Below are 18,097 nucleotides of genomic sequence, written 5' to 3' on the forward strand. Positions count from 1 at the left end.
TGTTGCCTACCGTGTTTGCTCCTAAGTTTTACCAGCTGCTCAGCTGAGTGGAGGAGCCACATGAAGATCACCAGCATACCGGAGTCATGGCAGGCGGCTCCTGTGGCCGCTGGAACATCCTTTTAGGGGAGGAAGTTCAGGACTCGGACCCGGGAGAGCAGCAGCCACTCTGCTGGTGGCTACCAAGAGCTGGATGCATCCTCAGGGAGCGTCTGCCTGGGACAGGGAGGTCAGTCCTCTCGGTGCGCTGGCTGAGGGTCTGTCGGGCAGCTCTGGTCCCTGCATTCCTTTGGGCTGTAGATGGAGAGGAGCCACATCCACAGGGCTGGCAGCGCCCACTGCAAAGCAGGGGCTTCCCTATGTGCCTCGTAGGCGGGAAGATGTGACTCCTGCGACTCCACAGCATGGGAAACACAGAGACCCTGCTGGTCTGGTCCACTTCTTCGCCGACCATTGGGAACCGAGCCGCTGGGCTAGGTCTGTCACCTCCCACCAACCCACAGGGTACGAGCAAAGTCAGGGTCAGAATCTAGGGCAGGAGCTGAGGGGAGCTCCCTTCCCCACTGGGGGACCCCAGAGGACCGTGGCAAAAGGAGCCAGAGAGGACAGCACAGTTGTTTTCAGTGTTCTTTCTTGCAGTTGGGAGAGAACCATCTTCTACAGTTTTCATTGTGGGCGGAGGAAAAAATAAGCTGCAACCTGGTGGGGGATGCAATTTTAAAAATAAGTCTCGGGGCCGATGTGTTTAATGCCCGCCCCATGGGGCTCCTTGGCCCATAAGTCAGGAGCACAATGGCTTTTCTTGTTATGAATGAGTGCGAAGTGCCAGCAGAGGAAATAGGAAGCCCCCAATGTGGGCTGAATGGACCTGTGAACAGGGATAATAAAAGTTGTCCTGGATTTCCGTTACCACCAGGTGTTTCCGCCAGGACTTCCATTCATTCAGGCTCAGGAGCGGCCACTGAGGCCAAATCTCCCTGCCCGACCCCTCGTCCATGCCCCGACCTCCCCACGGCCGTGACAGGCCACTCGGGCCTGGGGTCCTGGGGTCTGGATAGACACGTTCCGCTCCCTGGGGGACCAGTTCTGGAATCTGTTCTCGAGCAAAGGAGAAAGCCGGGTGGCGAGGGGTCTTCCAAATGGCAGCTCCCTTTGGAGGCCCGCCATCCCCTTGGCTTCCCCTGGGGAGGCTCAGGAGAGGCAACTCAGGTGCACGCAGACAGGTGGCCAAAAGCAATGGGTGACAGGGACACACGCCAGGTCCCCAGCAGCAGGGGGCTTGGGGTTGGAAGCTGACAAGGGCCATGGGTCCCCTGGGAGGCTGGGACACACCAAGCGGAGGCGCCTGCCTGTGACCTTGAGCATGTCCCTTGCACCACCACACCCCTCGCTAGCTCCCCGATGAGCTCATCTGGTGCCACCTGCCGTGATCTGAAACCAGCTTGTTCCCTGGGAACAGCTCCAACCAAAGGGCACAGGAGGCTCCCGTCCCAAACACCCACATGAACCAGGCAGGACACCCGATAAGCCAGATGGCCTTGGTGTGAGACTGTAGGGCAGGGATGGGGACTGGAGGGGACAGGTCCACCACCTGCCTCCAGGTGTTCACCTCAGTGTGTCACACCATGGCGTGGGGTGCAGAACACACCCTGCCTGCTGCCCACCGAAAGCCTTCTCATTATTGGAAGCTGGGGACACTGCTGGGAAGAGGAGACAAGACTGGTTTCATCATCTTAACTCAGCAGATTCGCAGACACCATCCCAGCTGGAAGAGCAAGTCTTCTCCTGAAACGGGAGGGGCCTTGCTCGAGGTGGGAATGTATTACAGATTCCTTGGCACCGTACGAGACAGGTGGTTTCTAAGACAAGTAGCTGAGCAGACAAGAGATCCTGGGCCAGCTGTGCCCTGACACAGCTCAGAGGACACCTCACATCTCCCGGGTGACAGGACTCTCCGCCCCGGAGAGCCCGCCTGGCCTGTCCCGTGCTGTGCACAGGGACCCTGCCTTTTCTGCGCAGATAGCTAACCTCATAGTTCACTAGCACCTATCACCAGGGACCCTTCTGCTGTCACAGCATTTCTGTGGCAGGGGGAGCCCACAGCTGTGAACCCCAAGCCCCACCACTTCCACACCCAGCCTCCTTGCTCTTCTCCTGAGGAGGGGGCAGGGACCCCAGCAACCCATGCACCCCATGGACCTGCATGGTTCAGAGCAGTCCTCTCGCTGAAATTGTTGAGGGTGCAACCTCCAGTGCGATTCTGCTCTGAGCTGTGCCTTCCTTAGTCGCCCAGGGCCTAGAGCGACGCATAACGACATCAGACATAACTGCATCTTCATGTCTCCCGGCCCTGCAGGTAACAAAGGGAACAAAGATGAGGATGGAAACAGATACCCAGCCTCAGAGCAAGTGCGGGGCTGTGTGTTCCTCCCGTCTCTTTTATTTTCAGTTTGGCGACTGAGGCCGAAAGAGGGTACAGAGCTCTGTTGTAACCCTGAGGCTTACAGAGCCTGGGCGCTGTCAGGACAATCCTAGCTAAGTGTCCCGGACCAGGACCATCGCTGGTTCTCAGGGCCAGGAAAGCCAGGCCTGCAGAAAGCCGTCTGCCGCCAGGCGCTGCCCGGAAGCGCAGAGCCACGGGGGGTGTTCACCGGGCTCTGCAGCACCGCTGAGCAAGGCGGCTTTGGGAGCCCTGCTGATCCTCCTGCAGTGGCCCTGGGCCTCCCTCAGACCCGAAGGACAGTGCTTGTGTTCACCTGGTGGTCTGCACACACCCTGGGCCAGGGACTAGGCCAAGGTAGACAAGAAGCGCGGTGCGAAAAAGCTCCAGGCTGGCCGCCAACACTCCAGGAGGAACCCCAAGGCAGCAGCCGCCTGGCTGTGAGATCTTAGCCAAGCAAGCCTTTGCCCAGGCCTTCGGCCTCCTGGTGTGAGAAGCAGGCGGACTCGATTAGCTTCTCCCTGTGTTCCTTCGCTGTGACTGACTCTAAACCTTCCGCGCACAAGCCACAGTGCCGAGGCTGCTCTGATGCCATGGTCATGACCGAAGGAAGCAGGAAGCAGGAGGGGGAGGAGGTTTTCTGTCCTTGTGCTTCGGGGGCCCGACCCTGCTTGGCGTCTCCCGGCCCTGTCTCCAGCTGGCCCAACTCTCCTCCAGGGTCCTGCCCGTCCAGCCCGGTAATCCTTCCCTGTCATCCCCAACCTGGGCTCAGACTCCCATCCCCAAAGATGCAGCCCAGCCCAGCGCACTGCTCCGGACCCCCGGCCAACACTCTGGGGACTGTGGGCGGGGGCCTTCTCTCAGGTCTGGGTGCCTCACAGAAGGGTGTGGAGTGCCAGGCAGGGAGAACCTCAGGGGCGGTCACTGGGGACGGGAGCAGATGTGGCCTTTAGGCACCTGGATTTCTGGCTTGGCTCTACCAGAGCTGTGAGGTGGGTGAGCCAGCAACAGAACAGGCGTGCCCGGAGCTGGCGCTCACCCCTGTAGGACTGGACTCCCCTGCGCGGACGGGTGAACCCTCTCAGGCACAGCGCAGCTTCCTTACCTCCGGCAGGGAGAGGCAAAAGGGAGCACAGGAGGGAGATGTCCGTGCCAGGGTGAGGAGGCGGTACTGTGGATCGAGGTTTCCATCCCCGCTCCCAGCGGGGCAGGGCTGAGGGACAGACTCAGGAGGAACTAGCGCACGTAGCACTCCTACCCCACTCTCTGTCCCCGGTTTGTACACCCCAGGACACACATTGTCACCCTCTCAAGGCTCCTTGCTTATTTGCTGTTCTGCTTGCTGCTGCTTCTCAGTAGAAAGTTCTGTGACAGCAGCCCCAGAATGTCCTGTCCTCGCTGTCCTTCTGGAGTCCAGAGGGCACCAGCCGGATCTCCGTAAATGAGTCTGTGAACAGAGGAGTTTGCTGTTCTTGGCGTCATTGTCCCCAAGATAGAGTACAAGGAAAGGCGAGCTCAGAGAAGGTGTACCCATGACACCCCTAAGAACAGAAGCAGGACGCTGAGGGTCTTGGGGCCCTCCGTGGATGAATCATCACCCTTACTGTCCCTCAGAAGCAGCGACAGGCCCCTCACGGAGCCTTCCTTCGGAGCCTCTCTTGTCTTGTGAACCGACTCTGGGCCGCCCCCCACTTCCTCCGTCAAACCACGGAGGCCTCATTCAGGTCATGCAAAGGCCACCACGTATTGTGTGCTTCCTGGGGAGGACCCTGGCCGTCTTGTGACACAGAGTGGCCCCGGGGATGGACAGTCCTTGTGCTGGGCTCCTGTCTCAGCTTCACACATGCGAAGACAGTAGCTGAGATCTTTCGGGCCCCCATTTGCCATCGGTACTGTGGAAATCACCGCACATGCCCCAAGTTAGCGGAAGTGGGGGATGCCAAGGCCCGTGGGCTGTCTGTGGCACTGTGCCTGGTCAGGTCTCCCTAGGTGTCCGCCACTGTCATCAGTACGAGGGTAAGTGGCAGCTGTTGTCGCTGATTCATGATGTGGTCTTCATCACAGGGACTGCCTGCAGGGGCTGGGGATTTAGCTCCGCAGCAAAGCGCCTGCCTGGCAAGTGCAAGGTCGTGAGTTCGGTTCCCGGTACCGGAGAAAAACCAAAAAAAAAAAAAAAAAAAAAAAAACCAAACAAACAGGGACTGCCTGCACCCGAAAGCACCTGGCCCTGCTCCAGGTGGTGGGAAGTACACCCTCTGCTCCTGCCCCGGCAGGTGGGGCGGAGGGTGCAGTTAGAGCTTTAGCTCCCTGCAGTGGCCGGGAGCCAAGTGCGTGGAGCTGTCTCACCCCCTGCACAAGGAGGGAGGGACCGACGGGGGGATCCGATTCTGGGATCCACAGGCCTGACTGAAGGAGGCCCACCCTGCCGCTCACTCTCTGTGGAGCCCCAGGTGAGTGATTCAGTCCTACTGACCCCAGGCTTCCAGTTTGCGAAATAAGGTTCCCCCAGGGAACCATCACGGAATGGAGCCTGGACGAACCGGAAGGATTTGGGGATGTGAGGGGGAGGGGAGAGCCCACAAGGGGGGAAAGCTGGAGGGGGATGGAGAGCAGGTTGGGGGCGGGGATCAGAGGACCTTGGCTGCCAGACAGGGTGGGACTTTCTTGTCAGGCAGGAGGGACAGCTGCGGGTTTGGAGCCACAGGAAGCCACCTGCCCTGAACCCGCTGGCCTGAGTTAGAGACCAACCCATGATATCCCAGGTCCTGCTGTGGATTCTGGAAAGCCCGAGAGCCCACTGTCAGCCCCAGAGAAGGCAGAGGGCGAGGTCCTGTGACCGTGCCCTGTCCCCACACGCTCCTTTGGTCTCTGTGGCTTAGATAGGAATGCGGCCGGCTGGGTTGTGTTTCGCATTATTCTCTCCACATCTCTCCATGCCAAAGAAACCAGGGACAGGCAGGCAAAACCTCTGAAAAGTTCTGCCCCTGAGAATGGGCAGGGAGGGGCGACGTGAGGGAGCAGGCGGCACCTCTTGAGCTGGGGAGAAGCAGGGCATCTGGCTCCTGAGTGGTGTGTGCCAGGCAGCTGGGCAGGAGACACAAGGACAGAGGGTGGAATCTTCCTTGGCCCAAACCAGAAGGGCCCAAGTCCAAGAATTGGGGGGTCAGATGAGGTTGTGCAGCAAACCCACAGCCCAGCTATCAACCCCTGCTCCGGAGTGCTAAATAACGCCTGCATGAACTTTCACTGCAAGGTGAGGACCCCCCCACCAAGTCCATCATGAGAGGGCAGTGGGGGTGTGGCCCGTGGGAGGTGCTGGAGCCGCAAGAGCTGCAGCTGACCACACGAATCACAGGCCAGCTGAGGAGCCAGAGTCCGGGCCATGATCAGCCACAGTCAGCAGGTGCAGGGTCCCTCGTCAGAGGTCCCACAGGGCAAGAAAGAAGGGGACGCTCTGTCCCATAGCAGGAGCTGGCTTCCCTGCCTTCCAAGCCACAGAGCTGACGTGATTGAGGACAGGTTGGCAGCCAGTGTGCAGAAAGTCAGCTCTCTCTGGAGGGAGCAGGGTAGACAGGACTCTTGACTTCCAGCTCTTGGTGAGGTCACATCTTTATCACTGTGTATGTCACCGAAGCGGGCTAACTTCTCCACCCAGGAAGCCGTGGGCCATGGCGAGCCAGGTCAAACTCACCTCCTTTGAGAATCAGGGGAAGAGATCTATGTATGCTAAGAGCTTTCTGAGGAGCACAGGCTTCAGTTTGAGCAATAGCACTTGAAGTTTCTGTGTTTTGTTTCTGTGGTATTGGGGACTGAACTGGAGCCTCCATACTGAACTACTACCGTAAGTCCACAGCCCTTTTTATTTTCAAACAAGTCTTGCTGAGTTACTAGGTTGCTCGGGTTAAGCTTGAACTTGTGATCCTCCTGCCTCAGACTCTCAGAGTGCGCGCGTCAAAGGCATGCACCCACACCTGGCTGGAACACTGGCATTTAATGCAAGTTGGGAAGTTGGCAGGCGTAGTGAAAACAGGCAACTGAAGTCATTGCTTGTCCCTCCTGTCACTGAGTTCCAGGCATGTTTCAGCAGGGTTTGTGGATTTGAAGTCTGGGGAGCTGTTGGGGGGTGAGCGCTGGACTCTGGGTCGGGGGCTGCAGCACCTGAATGCAGAACCCCTAGGTATGTGATGGGGTGAACTGCCGAGCCCAGGCCTCAGGCACACGTGATTATCAGGTGGGATCTGGGACACTCTGAATGCAGGGAGTGGCCAAGGTCCGGACAATGGCAAGTGCTTCATAAACTGCAAGGTGCTGCAGGAATGTGAAGTGAGGCATGGCCTCATTGGCGGCAGGATTGGAGGGGGGCGTCCAGTGAGCCAGCTCCCCATCTTCTGACCCGGATGCTGCCGGACCCAGCAGCCAGGATGCGGACTCATGCTCCCAGCAGCGAGAGGCTCTCCTGGGAGGCAGGCAAAGCTGGGACGAGGCGAGCTGAGCCCTGGGCAGGCTTCTCTTGGGCAGAAAAGCCAGGCGGTCACAGAGCGTCTGCCCCGCACAGCCTCTGCCGGCTGCCGGTGGTGAGGTGTGGGGAAGAATGCCGGGCTTGGAGAACCAGGTTCCCACCTCAGCCCTGCTGGTCACTTGTCCTGCGACCGCGGGCAAACTCGCTGTCCCTCTGAACCTTAGTTTGAAGGCTGCGATGACCTCTGAATACTTGCTAGCTCTGAAAAGCAAATTCCTACCTCTCAAAAATAGAAAATGGATCGAATGCCTTTGTCCTTAGATTTCAGAACTTAATGCTACAGCAAGCATAAGCCAGTAGCCACTTTCCGTCCTCCTGGCCTCTCCTCTGTCCCGTGGAATGGCTCCAAGAGCCCCCACGGCCCCACACAAGCCTTCTCTGTCCCTCTGGTGCTGAATGCTCCTCTCACTCCTAACAGTGCCCCAGGCCACCCTCTGACCTCACAGGTCTTGTGTGACCTGCTGTCTTTTCCCAAGAGAATTAGGTGCAGGAAAGGAAGGGAGTCCAGTGACCGATGTCCCTAAGGCTCAGGCCCACCTGGAAGGGTCTCCTTGTACAATGCCACCCTCACGGGGGACCCGGCTTCTAGTTTAACCAAAACACCAAATGCTGGGGCCTTCCGTTCCGACAGAGTTGAGCTGTTAAGAGAAAGATAAGAGGGTCAGTGAGAATTTCCACAACTCTCCAGGCCAGGACACGTGAGTGACAGGCCACGGTATCTGATCAGAAGCCTGGGTCATTCTCTGTGATCAGCTGGTGCCAGAGCAGATTAGTCCCATGGCCTTGTGTGGCACGAGGACCCCGGAGACCAGGATCCTGGAGTGTGGGCTACAGCGCTCAGGAGGCCAGGAAATGGTCACACGGCGCCCGGCCTGATAATGACAACGGGGGTAAGTAAGCTGCTATCCCTTTGCTGCTGCCCTTCACTGCCATCTCCAAGGAAACAGACCTGAATGTGTTAGCATGACGCCCATTCTGCAGGTGGGGAAGCTGCCTGGGATTCAAGGCTCAGCCTGGCCAAGCTCACCTGCTGAGCTGCAAGACCGGGAGCTCTCACTCCAACCTCAGGGAAAGCAAAGCTAGCACAGGGCCCTGCGCAGGCCTGCAGAAAGTCACCCCGAGACAGCTCCTGACTACAAAAAGCACTGGGACCGGTGCACGAAGCCCCCAGGCCACCAGGCCGGGCAGTGCGTGCAGGCCCAGGGCGCAGTGAGCAGCTACTGTCAGCAGGCGATGGCTTGCGCTGGATTCTGAATCCTTTGGGTTTGTGCCAGCCCGGTCCCCAGTCAATGCCCTCTTGGCCATTGTGTCAATTATGGCCGATGGTTATCTTGCTTGTTTATCCAGTTGCTGTATAGATTGACTTTCTGAATGTCGGGGTCTGACTGTTTCCATAACAGGAAGCCACTGGCTGTACTACTGTATGGAGAAGCCCCAGCCTACACAATAGAATCCCAACAAAACTGTAAACCCTCATTGAATCCAGCTCTTATTGTTTCATTTATAGGCCGAATCCTGTATTTACAGTCAGAGTGGCGTGTATGTGTGTGTGTGTGTGTGTGTGTGTGTGTGTGCATGCGCATGAGCATACATGTGCATTTGCTAAGCCCAAGCCTGGCTTTTCACTTTCCATGGTGAACCTCAGCATAGACGTAGGCACCAGCATTCCCTGGACATAGCTGGATGGGTGGGGAGCAGCAGGCCCCCGTCCCTGGAAATCTTCCTCGGGGTCCTGTACAGCTGGCTTGGCAGTCAGAGAAAGCCAAGTTTGTGTTTTTATCCTGGGCCCTGGTCACAGTAGAACAAATGCTTCTGTCAGCATGGAGCCTGGGTGTCAACAGCCCTGCCGACATCAAAGAGAGCTCTGAGCTCCATCTGTCACTCATGTCTGTTACCTTTCCTGGGGGTCCTGAGCCCTGGGAGTTTTCAAGAAGCTCTCAGGGAACCAGTTAAATATCGTAGACTCTTTTCCAAATTTGTCTGCTTCTCCTCTCCCGTCCTCAGCTGCTCAAGAAACTTGGAGAAGAAAATCAACCCACACGGCGCTCGCAGAGCCTGATCTCTGTGGTGAGCCATCTACTCCTGAACAGACTTGGTGCAGCAAATTAGATGTCAGAGATGCCCAGGAAATCCAGGCGGCACAGGCCCTGGCAGGGGCCAAGCACCCAAGGCGTGCCAGGCTGAAGGCTGAGCCTATGCGGGTAGCCCCATGGGATGAGGTCAGCATGGAAAATGAGCCTGGCCCCCTGGGCGTGGTCCTGCTTCTCTGAAACCCTGAAGACATCATAAGCCAATGAATGTAGGCGTTACTGCCTGATACAACCCAGCACACCAGTCAAACACCTTGCCAACTCACCCGTAGTGGTTAGGTGGTGGTATGTAATGCGCCTTCCTTCCCAAGAGCATGGAGGGCTTTCCCCTTGTCATTCACTCTCACTGTGGGAAGGACTAGATTCTCACTTCAGATATGAATGCAGACAGCAGGGTGAGTAGTCCGAGGCCCAGGTTGCGAGGGCACCTGGCATCAGATGCTCTCTTGAGACCCTTTCTTCTCTTCACAGGGAGGTGACCGGTCTACCCAGAGAGTCTGGCAGAAGGTGGAGGGGAGAAAGAAGCAGGGTTGCTGATCTCAGAACAAGTCTGAAGAGAGTGTGGACATGGCTTTCTAGGTGAGAAGAGAGAGCTTGTGAAAGGCAGGCAAGGTACTTAGGGTCACACGAGGCCTCTGCAAGAGGCAGCCAGAAAGCCAAGGGCAGATGGGGGCATACGGACTTGGGACTTTGGTCTCAAATGGTTAAGCCTGAGTTCTCCTGGATCATCATGTATATTGTAGCCTCCAAATATCTTTAGGAGAAAATACAGGCTTCCTGGGTAAATACTTCAAGTTACACCAAGCACAGGAGTCAATAATCTTGACCTCTCTTAAATTACCTGAAGCAGGACACCCTGGAGGGATGAATGCCCTGAACTCTTGATTCTTACACTAAGCCCTGTACTCCAAAGCTTCCCACTCTGCCGGCCAAACCCTGCCCTGGTGAGATAAGTGCATAGCCACTCCACCGGACCTCAGCAGGGGAAAATGGTTTGTTTTTTGAATTATCCAGCAAACTTGAATATCTATCAGCATCAAAGAATTCTAAGGGATATATAATCAAACCTCCACTCAATGCCCAAATCTAAATACAGTTATCCCCAGTCTCCACAGGACATTAGCCAGGATCCCTCATGGATACTGAAATCCACGGATGCTAGAGTCCCTTATATAAAACGGTGGAGCCTCGACATATAGTTTATGCACACCACCCTGTAGGCTTTAGTCATCTCTAGAATGCTTACACAACTAATGCTATGTGAATAGTTGTCATACTGGATGGATAGGGAAAATGTCTCTACATGTTCAGTACATGGCAACCAACATAGGCCTGTCTGGGACCTGCAGCGGGTTGAATCCCCAGAGACTGACCCCGAGGTGTGGAAGGTTGACTGCATGTTGTGGAACTGGAAGTCTCTCTTTTGAACGAAGATGCATGGCGGTTTTCCCTTTTTCAACTTCCCTTTGAGGATTCTCGTAGACCAAGTTCCCGAAAGCAAGCTGTTGCCTGTGGGCTGCAGTTCAAGCTGTCTAGCGGTAGAGGGCACTGTTTGCCTAAAATCCAAGCGTGAACCTAGGCCTGAGAAAGACTACTCATCTACCTGGTTCTCCAGCCTCCTAAGAGCAGTGTCGCAGAGGAAAAGGCTGTGGTCTCCCAAAGAGCTCCCTACTGTACCCAGAAAGGATCCTGCTGCAGCGCTGCCCTCACACCAACCTGTACCCATTGTCTTCCACTTCCTCCCGGTCTGTTCCACCAGCTTTGAACCTCGCTTCACATCCCAGCAGATCAAATTGCTTCCCTAAGATGCCTTCCCTCTATTATTCTTGTTTACCGGGCATTTGCTGCTATGGCAACATCTTGGGGTAGAGGTCAGGGCAGGGTGGGGACAGAACAAATTGGACCTTCTTTGCACACTGGCAGCTTAAACTTGACATTGTCTGAGAGTTCAGGGTAAAGATAGACCAGTGTTTGATTCTTTATTGACTAATAAGTCATGCAGAAATCAGAATCATCCTCACTAGCCCTTCCTAGAAAAGTGGTCCCCCAAGTTCCCCTTGTCTTTAGTGTCCTTCTCTTAGCCAAGAGTTTGTGGGTAACATCAACGTTATTTGTGTTGTGGTTTGGCCTTGCTATATGTGAAGTGGTTATGGTTAAGCCTGGGGCCCCTCCTTGCTAGGCAAAGCACTCTAACAAGTCAGGTGCTCACAGGACACATGTGTTTGTGAAATTTGCAAACGGGAGATAGTGTAATCACAGCTTAGTTGGGACTGTCGTTCATTTCCACTCCAAATTTTTCTGAGTCATCCTTGCTCATTGGCTGAGTAGCACAGGCAGGGCCAAGAACATTTAAAGGATCTGGCTATGGGGATCCTGCGTTGAAGGGTGATTTAACTGGGTTCAATGGAATGTGTGTATTTCACTCGCTTCTGTGGGAATTAAACTTCGCTAACTGTCCTGGGGCAGCCATGGCTCCCAGACCTCGCGTCTGAGGATGAAGATGAAAGTGACGGTGCCTTATCTGGAACACGCTGAGGTCCTCAGCCCTGGGAGTAGGGATCAAATGGGTGAGAAACAAGATGCAAAATGTGCAAAGCCAGGAGCTTGGCCGGAGTATCTTTCTGGCTTCTGGTGATATTCGTGAAGTTTTCATCTTTGCACAATGCACTGTTGGTGCACAGCTATGGAGACAGTGAAAAGATCGGGGGCTGCTGGGGGTGGGGGCGGGGAGGGACACAGAGGACCCGTAGGGCAGTGAGACTGCTCTGCGATACTGTGGAGGCGCACACAGGTCATCGCACATTGGTCCAAACCCATAGAGCGCGCAAAGGCAAGAGAGGAGCTAGCGTGAACCGCGAACAGGTGCATCGGGACGAACCCATCCGTGCTACAGAGGCGCCGATCTGGTGGGGGTGCAGATAGTGGGTGGCTGTGTGGGGGAGGCAGAGGGCATGTGAGAAATCTCTGCACCTTCAGCTCCATTTTGCCGGGACCCGGACTGCCCTGAACGGTACAGACCACCTAGCACGCACCGCTGTATTTGGTGCAGTCTGCTTACTCCCTCCAAATGAAGATTGGTTTTGAGGCCGGTGCTGTGTTCATTCTCTTCAGGGGCCTCCACTGGACCGCTCAGGCCTGTCGGTGTGTCCACACCCTGATGGCTATTTGTTCACACTCGCAGCCAAGACAGTTTCACATTTGGCTTATAAATATCCTGAGAGCGGCAGCATGTTTATCACTTTCTGTGTTTCGTACATGGATGAGAATCCACGGCCCTCTCCTTGTCCTCCAGCGACTTCCGCGGGGGGAAGGTGTCTGTGCGGGACACCTGCTGAGCAGCGTACACGTCCATGCTGAGGTGACTGGTGCCGCCAAAGCGGGTCGCAGGAGGCGTGTGCGGCACACCCACGCGCGCAGGCAGCTGCGGAAGCTCGTCACAGAGCAGTGCAAGAGATAACGACTTCCTGCCCCAACGACAGGAGGCCTCCACACCCGTGTGGTCAGCCTGGCCTGCGGACCTGCCCTCCTGAGGACCTGAGAGACGTGACCTTCACATTGTTGTGCCGCCTTCTGGAACACAAACTCCGTGAACTTTATACTCTCTTTTCTCCAAGTTCCTGCTTGAATAGAATACGAAAAATGGAATTTTTCAGCAATAAAGATCATGAGGGTGAAGATTCAGACGTCCCCCAAAAGGTGAAGCTTTGAAGTAGAGTTGACAGCGAGTCTCAGGCAGCGGACTTCAGCGGGTCCTGGAAAGAGAGGCCCGGTCATATCCGCAGCTGCCAGCAGGGGGCGAGACACACCCGTCTGTGGGAGTGCAGTGGGTCGGCACCCTGCGTTTTCCCTTAGGCAACCCCAGCCCCTGAGGAAGGGTCCCGCTTGATGAGGCTGCAGAGACTCAGCCCTGGCTCTCAGGCCTCAGCTGAAGGACCCGGCAAGAGGCTCTGGGCAGCTCCAAGGAATGGGACAGAGCCTGGACGTGCTGACCCACCTCCTGCCCTGCCCAGGGACCCTACTGCATCCCGCACCCACTGAAATACAAGATGCCCAGTTACATTTGATTTTCAGGCAAGCGGCATGATTTTTTGGTATGTTGTGCCAAATAGCACATGGGACATAGTGTATTTTTTAAAAAACGTTCTTGATGGGAAAATTCAAACTTTATTCTAGGTAATTTTCATCCATATCAGCCAACTTTCCTGGGCTTTGGAGATGTTCTAGCTTTGTGCAGAACAAAAGTGGGCTCCTTCTCCCCACACCACCTCCCAGCCCCTGCGCCCCACGGCCTGTGGGGAGCTGCTTTCCTGGGCTGCCCCTGGCCTAATTCCTCTCTGGAAAGGGACGGGGCTGTGGGTGACGTCAGCTGCTGCTTCCCAGAGACAGCTCCCATGCGGGTCCCCTGTCTGACAGGGACAGCCTCTCAAGTGCTTTTTCTCGTTGTCTTCTTTGACCTTCTTGATGTGAGAGCAGAGGAGGGTCCTGCGACACAGAGACTCCAGCTTGTGCACGGCCTCACCTCACACAGAGACCTGGAGGTGCTGCGTGTGCCGCATCCCCGGCCCCGGCCCGTGCTTGGAGACCGTGCGCTGGCTACTCTAGCAAGCGGCCAGCCTCTGGGAAAGGCCTTCCACGGCCGATTGTGTGGCAGGACACCTGGCCGGTCTGCGGCCTAGGCGACGGCCTCGGCGACGGCCATGCTTTCCTGTGCAGCCGCTGCAGCGTGTAGGATGCTGATAAGGGAACAATGCGGCGGAGGAAAAGTGGCAGCCCTGGGACAATGAGCGGCGGCGGGGACTCTCCCAGGCTGTGCAGATCGAGGAAGGATTTGCAGGTCCCAGGGGCCAGGCTGGAGACTGCTCTGTGGCCAGCAGTTGGGGGCGCCCAGGGCTCCCCAGGAGCCGCGCCCCTCCTCTGGCGCCTGCTCATTGCCCCCAGGGCCCCTTTCTCTGCGGGTGGGACACTCACAGGCCACAAGCCACCGACCCAAGAAGGGGCCTGCGGCTTCCCTGGGGGACAGGGACAGGTGGGAAGGCAAGTGCTGCCAGGAGCACCCGAGGCCCCAGTACTCTTCAACTCTCTCCTATCCTCGACCTTGCGGGCAGCAGAGACCAGATATATATTCCAGGGCTTGGCCAAACAGGAGGCCAACTTGTAGCCATGGCTGAGAGCCCTGCCCAGAGGGGGGTCCCCAAGAGAAGCTGCCTCTGCCTCAGCCAGGACAGGCAGCTGATGACAGGGGTGTTGTGGCCACTAGTCTACGGCTCATGGATAAGTGTGGACATACAGTCAATCCTGCGGTGAGAAGTGAGGACCGCAGGAGGGTGGCACGGGACGGATGGAACGTGGAGAAAGAATACTGTCTCCCCTTTGCCCATTCCAGGCCACCAGAAAGGGCACCTGCTTACGTATGACCCAGCCCCTCCTTCCACCCAGCAGGACTTAGAGCCACCTGGGAGCTGCAAGCAGTATAACAAGAGGACCTAAGGAAGACCAGGAGGGCAAAATAGGGCCGGAAGTGAGGGGCAGGTCACAGAAGCACACGCTACGGAAGTCCAGGGCCAATGAGGCAGCCGTGACATGACGCAGTCTTCCTGAAAGAAAAACACTCGCTGTCACACACAAACACCTCCTGTCAGGAGATGAAAAAACCTCAACGTATTATTTCCGATACTAAATGCACAGAGAAGTTTTCACCCAGTGTCCTCCTGGACAGAAGTTGGCAGAGGCTGTGGATGCCTTTCCCCAGTGGTCTCACTGTGACTCAGGCAGGAAGGCAGGGCTTGCCAAAGCTGGCTGAGGGGGATAAGCGGACCTGTTCATCACAAGATCCCAGGACAGCCCCAGATAACTCCCAGGGCCCCGTGCGTAGACCTCTCGCAGGTTTCCACCAGATGTAGATGGCATGTGAGGACACAGATACCACGAAGAAACCACTCTCCGTGTCCCTTTCACGGTAGCCTGCCCTGTGTCTCCCAGAGCCAGGAAATACTTTTATTTTTGCTTTTTATCTTTTCTTCTCTTTTGGTCCCTAGCCCTTCACCCTTCACTTTTCAAATGAACTTTAGCACCATTTTTGGTTTGCCTTGTTCAATTCTTTATTCGAGGTAAGTAGGGCCTGGAATATGTTTAATGGGTGAGGCATTTCTAAAAGAGGCTACCCACTAACGTGACCACAGCCAGCAGCCCCAGGAACGTTTCTAGAAGCTTCTCAGTGTCAGGCAGGGGCTGAAGCAGAGGTAGGTCAGCAAAGGCCCTGGGTGAGCCGCTGTGTCCTGGCTGGTGGGCGCAGTTCTCTGCTGCGAGGGCATCACAGAGGGGCGGGTTACAGTGTACAGAGGCAGGGGAGGTCTGGCATTGCCCGTGTGCCCAGTCCTGGTTCCCACAGGCCTCTGCGCTCCACCATGTGCGTGGGAGTGAGATGTCTGGGAGGCCGCCCTGCCTCCCTCTGTCCCGCCTCACTGTCTCCAGACACCTCGATCTGTGCTGCAGGGTGGATTCATTTGGCCTCAGATTCATTAACTATCATGGGGATAACAGCCAGGGGACCTCCATGTTTCCAGGATGCCAAGAGCCATTGACTGAATCACACAGAAAGAAAGCCTCATGTCATCTACCAGCACAACCTTGGGGACAAGTCACGATCCCTAACACCCAGGGTACAGGGTGGGAGTCCAGCGCCTGCTCCACGGTGGGACCAGAGTTCCTTTGCATTTGATCCTCCGGCCACTGCCACCTCCTCTGGTACCCCCAAAGGCCCTGGACTCCTTCCCCTCCCCCACCCAGTCAAGGGCACAGCCCCAGAGCCCCTGTTATGGACTGTTTTGTCAGCACTTGGCGTGCAATCACGGAGGTGACACCAATTACTTGTGTCACAGCTTCTGGGGAAGACGGAGATGCATGAAAGCCGGCTCAGGGCCATCCATCAAGGCCCGAGGGCTGGGGGTCTGATGCGGTGACAGGGGATTGAGGGGGGCCACAGTCTCTCAGGACAGCTGGTTGGCAAAGTGCATTCTATCATCAGGATTGATGCTTCTGCAGGGAGTACGGCCCCGCGTGAAGGAAGCCAGGCATCCAGGTCAAAATGCCGTCCCCTGTCCCCACACCCTGGCACTGCTCCGGTCAAGCCAGACCCTTGCTGTCACCCTGACTCCCCACTTCACCCTCACCCCAGTTTGATGGGTTCTCCTTGCAGCTGAGCTTCAGGCATGTCCTCTAACTCTTAAGCTGAATGTTTTTCAAGCCAGCACGTAACTACTTTATTAGATGTTTCCTGTGATGTGTCCGAACTCCCTAGTTCCTGCTACCACTGAGGCAGACAGGTCTGAGGCCAGCGTTGACGGAGGGCAGACTTCAGCTCAGAGGAACTGGCAACCTGCCCCAAGTTGCATGTGGGTAAGTGGAGTGTGGCAGGTGGGCAAAATAGGTACTGGAGGAAGGAATGAAGTGGGGGCCCTCCAACAGACCCTCCCAGGCCTACCTCTGTGATGCTGGGGACCCTGCACCACACTGAGGCTCCCCTGCAGGAGATAGCAGCTAGGCGATTAGCTCCGCGGGTTCCATAATTGCAGGGATGCTGGACTTCCAGGGGGACGTGCAGAGGACAAAGAAGCTATCAGATCCACCCCACCCCAGCACTCACACCTTCAGCACAGGGCAACAGCCACACTGGGCATCTCTGCCTTTGAGGTGAGGAGTCCACAGTCCTCATCCATCAGGTGCGTGGGTTGGGCCTGGCGGTTCTGAGGGTCCGAGGGAGCCAGCGGGGATGGTTGTGTGGGTGCAGTCAGAGGAGCCTGTGACGGGGTGGGGCAGCCCTGAGCAGAGAGAGGGCATGTCTCTGCCTAGGGTGAAGCACACTGTGGCTGGGGAACCCCAGGTTCTACAGTGGACCACCCCGGAGTCCTCATGGAACCATGGCTGTGGCCGTTCCACCCACACGGGGATGGTGAGCAGCGCGGGGAGGTGACACACTTTTCAGAGCTGGAAGGACTTTAGAGACACCGGGTGGGGAAATGGGCCAGGGGGGTGGAGGAGCTGTGGTGCAGGACACCCGCTTGTGCTGAACAAGGTGACTCCACACCCACTCCCCAAACTGCCAGTGGCGCCTAGAGGTCTTCCAAGGAGCAACCGTGAGTGAGCGCGGAGTCTGCCTTCTGCCTGCAGCACGGTCCTCCACCCTAGAGCCCTCTTGCGTGGGACGCTGTCGGGAGCAGCTCCGGCCACGTGCCCTGCAAAGAACCGGACGGCAGCGTGGCCTGGTGTCTCCTGACTCTGCTGTTTGGCACTTGAGGGACTGGGGCCAGGTGAGGGTGACCTGGTGGGAAGGAAGGCTGCAGTACAGGCCTCAGTGCAGGCTGTCACCACCCCCCTGTGCTGCCCCGTGTCCCAGCTCCGTCCCTTCCTTTAGCTCTGGGCTCCAAAATTCCAAAACACATCCAGTTCGAAGAGGAGACCAGCACCCGCTGCCTGCCTGATGCTCTCCCCGCTGCAGCCGTAGTGGAAAGTGCCGCCATCAGCACTTCTCCCAATTACAGTGACCCTGTTGTGTTAATTAATTAAACCTCCTTGTCGCCTCGAGAGGAGGCCACGGTGTGATTCCTGCTGAGTGCTGAGGGCGGAGGGGCAGGGGGTGCAAGCTCCAGCCCACTCACTCAAAAGAAAAGTGCGGGGCCCCGAGAAAGGGATGTAGGAACCTCCCTTCTCCTCAGCCCAGGCTGCCACCACACCCCTACATAAAGCCCCTGAGATGGCACCTCACTCCCCCCAGAAAAAGGTTCACACTCTCCCTTCTTGCCCAGCAGGCTGTGGGGGAGGGGCCTCAAAGATCTGGGGTCGGGGGCACACTGCAAAGAGGAGGGGAAGCCAAGAAATGCACCAAGGCTCAGGAGCGCATAATGGGAAGATTTCAGCGTGATGTATGGTTCCCCGGACGTTATTAATGGTTTGCTGATTTTTACCTTTAAAACCTTTGGGCGCATTATTTATTATGTCCCTGGCATACTGTGATCTATGGAGGGGCACTAATCTCTGAGCACGGCCCCCCAT

At 56.6% G+C, this 18,097-nt stretch overlaps 1 long non-coding RNA gene across 4 annotated transcripts; it reads left to right on the forward strand.

The window, feature by feature from the left end:
- The first annotated feature begins 4,827 nt into the window (after positions 1-4,827).
- Positions 4,828-17,629, forward strand: LOC102022874. Of its 4 annotated transcripts, XR_259257.2 has the most exons (5): positions 9,216-9,444; positions 9,521-9,628; positions 16,316-16,444; positions 16,621-16,767; positions 16,898-17,629. It is a non-coding gene; the product is annotated as an uncharacterized LOC102022874 (long non-coding RNA). The 4 variants fall into 4 exon arrangements; XR_001234082.1 differs by lacking the exon at positions 9,216-9,444 and adding an exon at positions 4,828-4,890 and having other exon boundaries at positions 16,621-17,629; XR_001234085.1 differs by lacking the exon at positions 9,216-9,444 and adding an exon at positions 8,958-9,026 and having other exon boundaries at positions 16,621-17,629.
- The last annotated feature ends 468 nt before the right edge of the window (positions 17,630-18,097 follow it).

This window comes from Chinchilla lanigera, unplaced genomic scaffold, assembly GCF_000276665.1.
Source record: "Chinchilla lanigera isolate Chin_1 unplaced genomic scaffold, ChiLan1.0 scaffold00002, whole genome shotgun sequence".
Classification (NCBI taxonomy): Eukaryota; Metazoa; Chordata; class Mammalia; order Rodentia; family Chinchillidae; genus Chinchilla; species Chinchilla lanigera.